The 12,597-nt window shown below is 43.2% G+C and overlaps 1 protein-coding gene across 1 annotated transcript in view; it reads left to right on the top strand.

Annotated features, from left to right (window-relative positions):
• Positions 1-5,716: 5,716 nt before the first annotated feature.
• LOC143283374 (uncharacterized) overlaps positions 5,717-12,597 on the top strand; it is a 234,550-nt gene continuing 227,669 nt past the window's right edge. The window contains exons 1-2 of the mRNA XM_076589581.1: positions 5,717-5,836; positions 7,863-8,244. The gene's annotated coding sequence lies outside the window, so the exon portion shown is untranslated. The remainder of the gene's footprint in view (positions 5,837-7,862; positions 8,245-12,597) is intronic.

Genomic DNA, 12,597 nt, shown 5'->3' with positions numbered 1-12,597 from the left:
GATGTCTGCAGTTCCACCCGAGCACGAACACTTTTTTTTTTTTTTTTTTTTTTTTGCCTCCAGATCCACGTGCACGAATACAAAAAAGATCCTGCGCACGCGATCACGCACTCACGAATGAGGAGATTGGGAGTTCAATGGACCAGCAGCTTTTGCAAGTGAAGGTTTTACATTTGCCATTACCACTTTGTGTGGGGACGATTTGATGCGTCTGCTTCTGCTGCTGCTGCTGTTGTTGATGATGTTACAGCATCACTGAAAGTCATCTTTGGAACGACGGTAAAGTTGTTTACCTACACTTGGTTTTCTTCACTGCTCTGTCCAGTTTTGTGTGTGTGTGTGTGTGTGTGTGTGTGTGTGTGTGCGTGTGCGTGTGTGTGTGTTCGCGCGCGCGCGCGCGCGCGCTTGTTTGTGTGTGAATACTGTTGTGCGTGTGAATGTATGTGCGTGTGTGCGTACCCGTGTTCGTGTTTTTTTTATGTTTCCTGTACCCGCGAAATGGAGGTCAGTACAAACGGAAGTGGCAGAAGGCGAAGGGGAGAGAGGGTGAAGCGAGGTATTGACAGCTGTTTGGAAGGGGGTGGGGGAAGAATGGAGGGAGACGAGTGGTGGGCTCTAGGTGCCCGACAGTTTGACCAATCGTTGAAGAGCGTCAAGAGGTAATTGACTCATGATGTCAGGAGATTCAGGACACAGAGGCGTTTGCCATTGACAAAAGAGTGAACTTGCGAAGCTCGAAACACGTCCTTCCGTCTAAAAACCATTCTTTTAAAGAATAAATGAATGACTCTATCAACCAGATAGTCGGTCATAAAATCAGTTCATGAAGCAATGAATGAACCAATCCATTTTTCAACCATTTAGTGAAAAAAAAATCAGTGTGGTCTTAATGTTAAGCTTGGTGTGTGTGTTTTGTTTTTTGTTTTGTTTTGTTTCAGTTTTCAAGTGTACAAGCGAACGAACAATCTAGCAAAATGGAATAAAGGGTAAACAAACAAATTATACGGCAAAATGAAATGATTATCCCCCCCCCCCTCCGCCCCCCTCCCTACTGAAGCCCTGTTATTGCCTAATTAGATTTACTTGAGAGCTCACCCAAACTTTCAAGGATACAGCATTATTTATCAGGGCAGTTTTTGTCAAGTTTGAAGCAGAAAGCGCATAAAATGCAAACGAAGCAAAGCAAAATAAAGCGTAACAAACAAATAAACAAACACAAAACTAACAAGGAACGCGCTTCACTTTTAATTAAAAAGGGAATATGCAATAAACACAGAGATAATGGGTCAGTAAAACAGAGGGCGTGTCCTTGGCACACGAAACAGGTACTTACGTGCATGTTCTTACGTATCCCCGATGTGTGCAATATTCCTGCACTCCCTAGCCACGCAAGAGAGAGATTTTGTAATTGAATAATTGACAAATAATTTTATTTTGAATACATTTATGATTGAATGAGTGAAAAGATAGAATAAAGGAAAATATTCTGTTTACGGAACACAGCCAAACTTTAAGTCTAGAACGAGGCACACACACACAGACACACACACACACACACGCACGCACGCACGCACACGCACGCACGCACGCACACAATCTCTCCCCTCTCTCTCTCTCTCTCTCACACACACACACACACACACACACACACACACACACACAGAGGAAGAACATAATTTTGTTCCATCCATCTAAACGTTTAGCAAACGAAAACGAAGGCAACGCTTACAGCTGCGCAGAGAAGAATGCAAAGAAGTGATAGATAAAAGAAATAGCCCACTTCAGTGACGTACATTTACCTGAACCAGTCGTGGTCTCCTCCTCGCTGATGAGTACATGAGCTCAGCTTAATTGAATCCATGCGCACATACGAATTGTCATCAGCTCTTCAGACACACATGAGAGTGCGGATGAAGTTTCCTGACCAGTAATGCAGTGTTTCGTCCTTCGTTGACTTAATTAAGTGTTTGTGAGAAAGGAAGCCTAGAATACAGACTTGTCACTCCGGCGCAATAGCTGAGTGGTTAAAGCGTTGGACTCACTTTCAATCTGAGGGTCCCTGGTTCGAATCTCGGTAAAGGTGCCTGGTGTGTAAATAGGTGGAGATTTTTCCCATCTCCCAGGTCAACATATGTGCAGACCTGCTTGTACCTGAACCCCCTTTGTTTGTATACGCAAGCAGAAGATCAAATACGCACGCTAAAGATCCTGTAATCCATGTCGGCGTTCAGTGGGTTATGGAAACAAAAAAACATACCCAGCATGCACACCCCCGAAAAAAGAGTATGGCTGCCTACATGGCTGGGTAAAAACGGCCATACACGTAAAAGCACACTCATGTACATACGAGTGAACGTGGGAGTTGCAGCCCACGAACGAAGAAGTCTTGTCACGAAGTAACATCGATTATATATCTTCATTCCCAATTCCTCGCGGTAGGGATACACTGACCACCTCCAGATTACCGGGATTGATCTACCTTCTCTATAAGACATTATATTATAAGCGGATACTCAAAAAAGCACAATCAATCAGCCAGGACCCATTCACATCCAGCTTTTGGGATTTTCGAGATGCTCCCTTCTGGTCGGCGGTACAGAAGTATAAGAACGAAAACAATCGCTTCGCCAATAGCTTTTCCCCTAAAGCAGTCAAATGCCTTGTCTTTCGAACAAATCGCAGTATGATAAATAGATTTGTGCAATCAACAACCATCTACCTGAAGATCTAGTTATCAGCCCCATCCACATGTAATAAGCGGCTTTTGTTCAAATGTGTGTGTGTGTGTGTGTGAGAGAGAGAGAGAGAGAGAGTGTGTGTGTTTGTGTGTATGTGTGCGCTCGCGCGCGTGTGTGTGTGTGTGCGCGCAGTGCGCGTATGTGTGAGTTTGCACAAGTTTTTATATTGATATGCACTTGTATGTATCCTAATTTCTACTGTATCTGTGTATGATTTTCGATTTATGTTCGTACCTTGTTTTGTACTAACCCCCCCCCCCCCCCCCCCCCCACCAAAAAAAAAAAAGAAAAAAAAATCCTTGTGACCCCGGTACACTTGGTAATAAAGACATATTCTATTCTAATCTATTATATACTCAGTCAGAAAGAAAATTCACTTTGATTCTATTTTATATGCGCTGTCATGTCACTTTGGATGACGTCAGATGGATTTCCCTTCACTTCCGATACATGTGATTGGTTAATGCTTGAGTCTTCGGTGTCGGCCACAACATGTTGGATGGATCGAGTGACACTCTTCACTCTAAAATTTACGCTCACTCGGTCTGGGTTCCGTGACCAATCAGTTGTGGACAGTAGCCGGGAACTTGGCTGCTGTTTTCCTGTCTGTGCTGAAGGAGATAAGGCTACGAGTGAACGTCGGCGAACACTTTCATTGCCATGCGGGGTACTCTCTGGAATGTGGCTTCGTGGTAGTCTGAAATCGATGAGTCTGTGGGAAATGGGTTTGCAGCAGAATGATTCATGGTTTGATTTCGTATGAGTTTGTTTGAACTGGTGGAAGTGGGCTGACAATCACATGATATTAGAAAAGAGAAAGGAAGGTATAAAGAAAATCGTGTAAATCTCAACACAAAGAAAGCAAGCAACCGTCTGATACAGGAACGTGTTATATGGAAAGACATAAACAAAGAAAGAGGGGGGGGGGGAGAAAGAACGTATTAACAAAAAAAAGACAGAGAGAAAAACAGTAAAAAATATAAATGTCTAACAACTAAAAGACAGCAGGTGACTGCGAGGAAAAAAAAAATCGCTCCAAACATTACAGCAGGCGCCTGTGTCTGTGACCCACCAACTCAGGTGTGAAGGAAAAGAGAAAAAAGAAAAAAGAAAAAGGCATGGCTAGGGAGATAAACGATACGCGCGGCTAAGCCCTTGATGGTTCCTGCAGAGGCCCTGCGGTGCTTGTAGCTAGCTACCAGGTGAGGAGGAAGGGATAAGGGAAACACAGGTGGCGGGGACAGCACAGACAAGCTCAGACAGGTATGGAACCAACAAAAATAAGGCGGTTGGGGGAGGGAGAGATACGGGGACAGGGGAAGGGCGGGATGTGGAGGGCAAGAGTGGCGAGAGAGAAAGTGAGAGAGACGAATGAGGGAAACGATTGGCTGAGATGAGGGGGGTGGGGGGGGGGTAAGCTAGCTGTGGTGGACTCTTCCCCCTCCTCCGCACTCTCAACTCCCCCCCACCCCCACCCCACCCCACCCCTCCACCCCATCGTTCATAACGTGGATCCGTCCCTCGCATTTCTAGTGGTTTAGAGAGAGAGAGAGAGAGAGAGAGGAGGAGGGGTGAGGAGGAAAGGGTAGAAGACACAGACAGAAAGAGAAGAGCCAGAGAGAAAGAAGGAACCTGGGCTGACTAATTGACACTGTTGCATACTCTCTGCTCCTTTCGTTCTTCTCTGACAGCCCGTCTGAATGCCACTTGCCTCCAAGGGGGGTCCTACGCATAGCAGACGACGATGACGGTGAATTAGTGTCAAATGGGAGGAAGACGGAAGGAGGAGGAGGAAGGAGTGGGAGGAGGAGGAGGAGGAAGGTGGTGCAGCGCCGGGAGGAAGGCAGGAGGAGGGAGATGGTGGGGAATGAACGAGGACCGAGAGGAGGCGCGTGCAAGAGCGGTGTGCGTGACTGAGGTAAGACAAGTGACGATGATAGAACGGCATGTGCTCAGGAAGATGCTTTTTTCTGTTTTTTTTCCGTTTTTTTTTATATCAAAACCATGTGAATGGGGGCTGAGGTACACACAAAAAAGAAAGAAGAAAGGAATATGAACAAAAGGGAAAGAAAAAAAAAGAGAAGTAGAGAAAGGTACCTAGCATAATTATCTCCTCTTGTATAGTATAGCCATGGTCTCGTTTTTCTGTTATCTCCACAATCTCGGCCACTACTATTCAGTTCTCAGCTTCCTTTGAACATCCCATCTTTCCCATCTGCGTCCCGTCTTCCACGCTCTCCTTCCTCTTTTATTTCTCTCTCTCTCTCTCTCTCTCTCTCTCTCTCTCTCTCTCTCTCTCTCCGTGTCTTTCTGACTCTGTCTCTCCCTTTGTCGCCGTGTCTCTGTCTTCCTATATTTCTGTCTCAATATCTGTCTCTGTCTGTCTGTCTGTCTGTCTCTCTCTCTCTTTCTCTCTCTCTCGCCGTTTCTCTGTCTGTCTTCCTGTGTCTCTATATCTGTCTCTGTCTTTATCTGTCTGTCTTTCTTTCTCTCTCTCTCTCATTGTATCTGTCTCTCTCCGTCTCTTTCTGTCTCTGTCTCTCTCTTTCTCTGTCTCGCTGTGTCTCTCTGTCTTCCTATGACTCTCTCTCTCTCTTTGTCAGTCTGTCTGTCTGTCTCCCTCTCTCTCGTCGTATCTGACTCTGTGTCTCTGTCTCTCTCGCTCTCTGTGTCTTGCTCAGTGACTGGCTCGGATCTTAGTCACATTTGTCTCTAGCACACAGCTGATCCTGATCCATCCCTTTCTCCACTTTCACTCATCCCGTCCCCCCCACACCCCATACGTCCTTGCCTGCCTTCCCTTGCCAAGCCATCTCGCCCCCTCATCTCTCTCACCCACCACCACCACCACCACCACTACCGCCATCGGGAGTGTGTGTACGTCACAGTGTCTTGTGTGCTGGGTGCATTGCTCGCCAACAAGTGATGTGTGGTCTGTCTGCCTGGGTCCTCCTTCCTCAGTTCTGTGAACGTCATTAATTAATTCCTGTGTTGTGTGGTGGGCGGGTTCTCTCTAGTGGTCGTGCTCATCGTCGTGTGTTCACCGCTTCTTGGACTTAAACGTCTAGCGTGTTTTGTTGTCGTTTGTTGCTTGTTTGGTTTGTTTTGGCCCCTTTTTTTGTTGTTTGTTTTTGGGTTTTTTTTGTTGTTGTTGGGATGGGTGTGTTTTTGTTTTTTTTGTGGTGGTGATTTTGTTTTTGGCTAGTTTCTCGGGACTTTTTTTATGTTCGCGTTTTCTTTTCTGTTTACTTTATTTGGAAATATTTATTTATTAAATATTTAACAAAGTACTGTTACAATAACAACAGCAGCAACGATAATTACTACTACTACCGCTGCTGCTGCTACTTCTACTACTACTATGCGGAATAATGGACTGGAGGTAACGCGTCCGCTTAGGAAGCGAGTGAATCTGAGCGCGCTGGTTTGAATCAGGGCTCAGCCGCCGATATTTTCTCCCCTTCCACTAGACCTTGAGTGGTGGTCTGGACGCTAGTTATTCGGATGAGACGATAAACCGACTTCCCGTGAGCAGCATGCTCTTAGCGCACGTAAAAGAACTCACGGCAACGAAAGGGTTGTTCCTGGCAAAATTCTGTAGGAAAATCCACTTTGATAGGAAAACCAAATAAAACTGCATGCAGGGAAAAAAAAAAAAATGGATGGCGCTGTAGTGTAGCGACGCGCTGTCCTAGGGAGAGCAGCCCGAATTTCACACAGAGAAATCTGTTGTGATAAAAAGATAAATACAAATACTACTACTACTGCTGCTGCTGTTACTGCGGTTACAGCTGTTGCCTTCTACTGCTGTTATTAATAATATGTTTAATGTTATCAATATTTTCTCTCTTTGTTTTTGCTTTTTTCACTGCGTGATGAAATTTCCTGTTTGCTTTTCATATACTTAATTTGTTTTGACCTTCTACTGAAAGCAAAACGTCCTAGAAACTTTTTTTGTTTTCACATTTACCACTTTATACCTACTGCAGATTTGTGTAAAGCTCCTTTCTCAATTCTAAGGAAAATTCTTCTTCAAGAAACATATTTTCGTTTAGTTACACAATCGTTTTTAGAAAAGGGAATCTCCTTCAAAATCGGTTTGGTGTGAAATCTGTCGGTTAAAAGCTACTGAGGAAAAAGTGCAGTTTTAGCTACGTAGAATCATTCATCAGGCTTACATTGAATTGCTGGGTTCTATGTTCGGTTCTAATCAACTTTGGTCCGACTCGACCGAACGCAGTGACGCCTCTTTGAGCTACTGATACTGATACAGATACTTTGGTCCGACTTTGGAACCGCGATGACCCTGAAGAGTAAACAATGTTTGCGGCCAAATGCCTTCCGTGTTTGCGCTTGCTTTCAATGCTAGACTGACTGGAACATTCTCATTTTCTTATCTCACTCTTTTGGAAGGCGGAGAGACGGGGTGTGCATGCATTTTATAACTTTTTCGATGATAACCGCATAATATAATGACGTTGCACTTGCGTTTCCATTTGTTTGTTTATTTATTTATGTATTTATTTATTTATTTATTTATTTATTCTTTTTTGTGTGGTATTGTTGTTGTTTAGTCTCTTGTGTTTTTATTTCTTGTTTATTTTCGTGATGAATGCAGTGACGACATACAAACTTGACTACTTGGAGCAGGAAGAGTCATATTTTAGTGTCATCGTCAACGAAAAGATACCTAATTGTGTTATTAAAAAAGTAGATTTTTAGTGGGAATTAGGTTTGAAGGAAAGTGCAATGCCTGTTCATCGATTTACTTTTTAGTTCCTGCAGTTGAACTGGCCATTTGTATTCACGTTATGATTTTACGGACGCTGTCGTAAAGTTTTCAGTATTTTGCACGTGTTGGGGCGTACACGCACGGAAGTGTGTGTGTGTGTGTGTGTGTGTGTGTGTGTGTGTGTGTGTGTGTGTGTGTTTATGTGTGTGTGTGTGTGTGTGTGTGTGTGTGTGTCCTCTCTCTCTCTCTCCTCTCTCTCTCTCTCACACGTACTCTCTCTCTCTCATACACACACACACACACACACACACACACACAGATCTGCGTGCGTGCACGCACCCACGTGTACAAGATATTTCAAAAAACACATTTTTTTTCCTTCTCACTTACAGCTGTGACCATTACTCCTGTCAGAAGTAACCCTGGATGTCATCTGGCTAATTATCGATATCAAAGCGGTGATTACTTGACCCAGCTTGGTTGATTCAAGAGGCACACCAGCCACTGCTTCAGGAGTATTTTAGTCATATGCAAGCAAGCAGCTGGCATCTGTTACAAGTGCTCAAAAACTGGAAACACCATCCGACAGCTATCTACACGTCGGGACCGCTGGTGGTTTCAAGAGTCAGAGGGTCGGAAACTTGCTCTGTCAGTGTAGCAACGTGACTTAACCTTGCGCACATTGATTGCAATCGTAATCTTTGGGCGTTAAAACTGAGGAGTAGTGGCTTCGTCTTCATCCAGTGGAGTATGTGTGTGTCTCGATAAACTGAGGTAAGTACGTAGTGAGGTTGTCTGTTCGTGAGGTGCTTTTCTCTCATTTCTGTTTTTCTCCTCTTCTCTGCTCATATATATATATATATATATCTCCCTTTCTGTCTGTCTCCCTCCCTGCCTCTCTCTCTATCTTTCTCTCCCTCTCTCTCTCTCCCTTCCTCCCTCCCATCCCTCTCTCTCTCCCTCTCTCTCTCCCTCCCTCCCTGCCTCTCTCTCTCTCTCTCTCAGTATGTGGGTGTGTGCGCGCGCGCTCAACTTTGTCTGTCCCTCTGCCTCCCTCTCTTTTGTCTCTGTATCTCATTCCTTGTCTGTTTCTCTCTCCGTCTTTCAGCATCTCTCTCTGTCTTTTGTCTGTCTCTGTCTCTGTCTATCTGCCTGCCTGCCTGTCTGTCTCTCTGCCTATCTGTCTGTCTGTCTGTAATTCTCCCTCTTTTCTTTCTTTCCTTTTTTTTCCCTTACCCTAATATATGTTTGTCTGCCTGTATGTCTGTCTGTCTGTAATTCTCTCTCTTTTTTCTTTCCTTTTGTTTCCCTTACCCTACTTCTTTCTGTCTATGTCTCTGTCTCCATTTCTCTCGATGTCTGTCTCACACGTGTGCCATGCAATCTGGTAAAAACCTGTGGCGCCAATCTTTAACAATAGCGCCGGCCCTAATGTGCTTCTGATTTCAGTTAAAAGATAAGATTTGTTTGGATAGTCGCCAGGGTTATTTCGGTCCAGATTCCCAGAGCGAACATCTGGTTGACCATATGCGTGAAAATGTTGAAGTATATAAATGATATGTGATCCTACCATCCAAACCTTAGCATGAACCCGGTGCAAAGAAAAAGTATATATATGCAGTGACCAAATCCATTGCAGCTGTCTTGAGTGTTGGACGTGATTTAACTCTTTCCATACGAACGGCGAAAGAGACGACGTTAACAGCGTTTCACCCCAATTACCATCATCAAAATATTGTAAGTGGAAGGCTTTTATACTGAAGAGGTGAATGTTGACAAAGAATACCACAATTCTGACGACGGAAGCTAAAGGTTGGGTCATTCAGACACCCACTGGACATCCGAGGGGTCTGTGTAGAGGAGAAGAGAGGACTGGCCGTACTGAGTGAGTTAAGACTCCGGAAGACAAGGGCGAAAACCGTTCCAAAACATTTCGTCTGTTGTTGTCCTGGCTTACATCATTTGCCACGGCACTAATCCAGGTTCTCCATACATCTTTGTCAGTACAGACACAGTCATTGGTAGCAGGACACGGGGGAGTTTTCAGTGCCTAGTAGTTGTGGAGCCATCCGTGCTCTCATCTCCGAGATCTCGAATTGCTGAGGTGTTGATTCAGCGATGTTCAATCGTGTCGGCTCCTATTTAGCATAAGACACCACCTGTTTAATCTCGACTGCCATACAAAGTATGTGTCCCTTTTGTACAAATAGTGAACATTGCCAAACAGAGTTGATGCGTTTCGCGATAGTGATTATGGATTTTTTTTTTAACTCTCTCCATACGAACGGCGAAAGAGACGACGTTAACAGCGTTTCACCCCAATTACAACCATCAGAATATTACAAGCGGAAGGCTCTTACACTGAAGAGGTGAATGTTGACAAAGAATACCACAATTCTGACGACGGAAGCTAAAAGTTGGGTCATAGAGACACCCACTGGACATCCGAGGGGTCTGTGTAGAGGAGAAGAGAGGACTGGCCGTACTGAGTGAGTTAATGATGATTTCTGGTAGAGCCTGCAGTTCAGTTGCGTATTCCTTGATTAAAACTCGGGTGTTTCGTTCTTTACCTGTCTGTGTACTGTATGTATATATCAATATTTGTTGTTTATAGAACTTTTTTGTTGGGCCTGTTGTTCAACTCTGTATTCCTTCATTAAGACTCCGGTGTTTCCTTCTTTACGTGTATGTGTAGTATATGTATATATCAAAATTTATGGTTTATAGAACTTTCTGATTACTTACTTCTTTTTCTTTTATATTTGAAAGCAACAACTCATCTGTCTTTCCGAAATACGAAAACTGGGAATGGGTGCATCGGAATAATTGTTTTAGTGATTTGCGAAGCGTGGATATACGCCAGTGGGGATGACATCGGCGGACATCATTTCATAAAACTGCACGGACATGGTGATATTATTCTCGTTACTTTGATTTGCTCAGCGTTTTGTTTTGACGCGGATGAGCATTTGCGCGGTATGGCAGTCCTGATGTGTCCCTGTTCGGTCGGCTAGACTTTAAACAACAATGAACAGGATGTGCTCAAGCAAGCAGCTTGTTCGTATGTCAGTCTGTCCTTTATTTAGTTTAGCTGTCACATTTATCGTTGTTGTTCTGTCGGGTTAATGATGGGTAAAAGGATAAAGTTTTTTTTGTTTTGTTTTTTTGCGTTATTGTGTTTGTTTTTTTTGTCATAGGGACGATAAATTCATATCCAGTGTGTCAAGGCTCGGCATAGGCAGACGGGGCCCAATCCTCTCCTTCCATATCTAGTGACTTATAAAAGCAAGCGGAATCTTTTGATTAATCCCATTCTTTCTCAGTCGTTCGTTCTCTGTTTCTGTATGTCTGTCTCTGAAAACGTGGCGACTTCAAAAGCTAACAGAATCTTTAAACCCCATTTTATTTCTGTTGATTTCTGTTTCTCTCTGTCTGAGAATTTGGGAACTTTAATACCGACAGAATCTTTAAACCGCATTTTCTTTCTGTCGCTTTCTGTTCCTCTCTGTATGAGAATTTGTGAATTTTAATGCCAACAGAATCTTTAAACCCCATTTTCTCTCTGTCGCTTTCTGTTCCTCTCTGTCTGATAATTTGGGAACTTGAATACCAACAGAATCTTTAAACCCTATTTTCTTTCTGTCGCTTTCTGTTCCTCTCTGTATGTCTGTCTGTTTGAAAACTTGGTTACTTGAAGTCTGTCAGAATTTCAGTCCTACACCCTCTCTCTCCTTCTCTCTCTCTCTGTTTCTGTCTCCATTTCTTACTTTGTCTGTGTGTCAGTCTGTCTGCCTGCTTGAAGAATTAGCCACTTTAAAACACGCGAAATCTTTCAATTCCTTCATTCCATCCTCTCTTTGCCTCGTATCATTCTCTTTGTTTCTTCTGTCTGAAAACATGGCGATTTTAAAGCAAATGGAAACTCTCTCTCTCTCTCTCTCTGTCTCTGTCTCTTCTGGAAAAAATCAGTTTCTAGAAAATAAAAACCATGCTTTAAAATATTAAGAAAAAAACCCACACAATCATGATTTATTACCTCTCCCGAGTGGAATTGACCTAGATGTTTTTTGTTTGTCTTTTACGTTTTTTGTTTGTTTACTTCTTTTCTTTGATTTTCTTTTAGACACAATTAGATTTTAGGTAAAAGAAATGGGGACAACAACGTGATGTATGTGTTTTTCTTTACGCTTTAAAAAAAATTATTTTCTCTAAATCGGGAACTTGACAGATCCTCAACGCTGACAGAATGAACGGATGAAATGTGAAAATGAATTTATTAGAAAAAAAAATTAAAGAAGGAAGAAAAGACTGAAAAAAACCCAAACAAACCAAAAACAAAAAGATTTTATCTGATTTTTGATTTGTTGAGCACTTCTTCTTCCGCACTTGATCTGAAAAGGGCTTGCTTTGTGCGCCGAGTCAGGTCCACTTATTTTAACCTAGTTTATAACTCGCCAAATGACATAAATCGGTCGGTGAATAGAAAAGCAAAATCGCAACAACAGCAACGGCAGCAGCAGCACCATAGCTGGAAACAGCACCACCATCACCACTACCACAACATCCTTCTACTATCGATGATCATGGTGATGAGGATAACAATGATGAAGATGAGCGAACAGGAAAAAACATGGAGATGTTGAATTTTTATGACTATTTTCAAGCAGTGTTTTGGAGACGCCGGCAGATGGGAAGATGTTTATTTATCTATAGTCTGTTCATCTAAGATTATGATATTAGACTGATAATAAATGACACAGTAATTATTCTTCTTCTTATTATCATTATAACTTAGAAATCATTATTTCTGAAAATCAGAGCAGTGGAAGAGCCATTCAACTGAAAAGGGGGCAATTGAGGTGGAGGGGTGGAACGGGAAGGGGACCGAAAAAGGACGAGAGAGAGAGAGAGAGAGAGAGAGAGAGAGAGTACAAATTGCAAAATGGAGAGGGTGAGTGTTGGAGATTGGAGAACGAAACACATGACATTGGAAGGGTGTGTGTGTGTAAGAGGGGAGGTATGGGAGAAACGGGATTAGGACAGACGATTCATCAATAATCAAATACTGCATGCAATACTTCTATACATTATCATTTGAAAAGAGGACGGGCGCAATAGCCGAATGGT

Source organism: Babylonia areolata, chromosome 6, assembly GCF_041734735.1.
Source record: "Babylonia areolata isolate BAREFJ2019XMU chromosome 6, ASM4173473v1, whole genome shotgun sequence".
NCBI classification, from domain to species: domain Eukaryota; kingdom Metazoa; phylum Mollusca; class Gastropoda; order Neogastropoda; family Buccinidae; genus Babylonia; species Babylonia areolata.
The sequence above is the reverse complement of the archived record's forward strand: the minus strand, read 5'-3'. Positions and strand labels throughout refer to the sequence as shown.